Source organism: Pygoscelis adeliae, unplaced genomic scaffold (genome assembly GCF_000699105.1).
Source record: "Pygoscelis adeliae isolate BGI_AS28 unplaced genomic scaffold, ASM69910v1 Scaffold66, whole genome shotgun sequence".
Lineage (NCBI taxonomy): Eukaryota > Metazoa > Chordata > Aves > Sphenisciformes > Spheniscidae > Pygoscelis > Pygoscelis adeliae.
Window position 1 is genome coordinate 7,124,954 of NW_008825167.1, and position 2,096 is coordinate 7,127,049.

Below are 2,096 nucleotides of genomic sequence, written 5' to 3' on the forward strand. Positions count from 1 at the left end.
CCCCAGTTTATGTACTGAGCATGACGTCCCATGGTATGGAATGTCCCTTTGGCCAGTTTGGCTGTGCCCCCTCCCAGCTTCTTGTGCACCTCCAGCCTTCTCAGTCGGTAGAGCATGGGAAGCTGAAAAGTCCTTGGCTAGTGTAAGCCTTACCTAGGAACAACTAAAACATTGGTGCATTATCAACTTTGTTCTTGTCCTATATCCCAAACACAGCACTGTACCAGCTACTAGGAAGGAAATTAACTCTATCCCTGCTGAAACCAGGACAAGAAGCAGGCAAGGATTTTTTCATCTAGTTTGGAATGAGGAAACCTGAAGCGGTGAGATATCAAGAGATTTGTTCAGAGTTGCATATAACATCAAAAGACTATGAGCTGAAGAAGCATAAAGTGCTTGAGCTACAAAACACTGAAAAGACTTTGGAAAAGAGTACAAATACAAAGGCAATTTTATAGATGTAATAATAGGATCGGAATTCCTTTATGACTACTGCTAATAGAAAAAATGGTGTTTAGAATAGTCAGGAAACAAAATCTGTTTCTTTCCCAGGTTCACTCATGGATTCATGTCAATCTATACTAGAAGATTATACTTGAAAGACATTTTCCAGCCTCTCCTTTTCCCATCTTCATTAATAACATCTCCAACCTCAGAAAAATTCTCAGAAGCACATTTCCTGCAGAGGAATATAAGCCAAATGGAACTTGGTCTTTTCCAGAGCAGCACCTTCAAAATTTACCAGCATATCTCCATAACAACTACAGGATCTTCTTGCCACAAGGGAACCATGATACCTGTCATTGTCAATGGCTTTTCTGTAGCTCTTCTGGCAGAGCACATGACATTCAAAGTGCTGTAATCCCCAGGGTGATCCCTATGTATTTATTCCTGCAGCAGCCTAGAGGTGGGATTGCAGAAGAGGGATCTAATAAGCTTGGGCAGAGGCAAATGGAATTGAGAAACTGGCCTTCGTGCGCATTGTATGAGGGCCACTGTGAGAAAAGGACTTTCCTGGCTGCTCTATGTGGGGAGCCGTTTGAGAGTCTTGCGCTCCTTCAGGTGCCCCATTGGAAAGAAGAGGTGCTTTTGCGTGGAGCAGTGAAGTGCTGTCCCTGCTTGTTGTGCAGCTTCTAACCCCATGCTGCTGTTTCAGTATGGAGCTGGTCCGTCCTGGGGTGCTGCTGGGACTGCTTGCAATTTCATGGGCTGTTCCTCACTAGCGCGCAAGTGCTGTGACCATTGCCAGAGGAGTCAGCCTGATTTGGTCCATATCTGTCTTGCTGTGGCCTTAGTCTTACAAAGAAACCTGGAATCTTCAGGATCCATGAGGGCAGATCACAGAAAAGGGCCCTGCCAGCCTCTCCAAATCACTCTGCTCCTACCCTTGCGTACAGAGGCTTCCCCCATGTGTGGAAATGGATAATGTCCACAAGTCTCCCCAGCCCTCTGAGAGTGTCAGCCTTGCAGCGACTATGCCCCATTTGGCTTGTCCATAGACTGGATAGGTTTAGCTAAATACACCATGAGATGCAGTGGAACGAAGTGGTAGAATGGGGAAGTGGTATCTTTCTCAAAGTGTAGCATGCTCGATATGATGGGGAGTGGCAAAAGTGTATTATTACTGTTAATTCAGAAGGGTGATGCTGAGTAATTAGAATAAATGTCTGCCATTTATGGTTCTTGATTTCAAATCTGTGTGAGATGTACTTCATTTTACCAGCATATGCATTACTGTTTTGAAAGTAATACAATGTTACTTGATTCTTGCAGAAGATAAGATGGGAAGATGTGTGCATGCAGCAGCTGGTATGGAAGCAAACTGGGAAGTACCTGCACCACTTGTATTTGATGCAAATATGTACTCTTGACTCGTGGTGATCCAATGTGTGATGCTGTTGGTTAATATGCAGAAGCCATCCTGCCACTGATCAGAGAATCATAGAATCATTAAGGTTGGAAAAGACCTCTAAGATCATGGAGTCCAACCGTCAACCCAACACCACCATGCCCACTAAACTATGTCCCTAAGTGCCGCATCTACACGTCTTTTAAATACTTCCAGGGATGGTGACTCAACCACTTCCCTGGGCAGC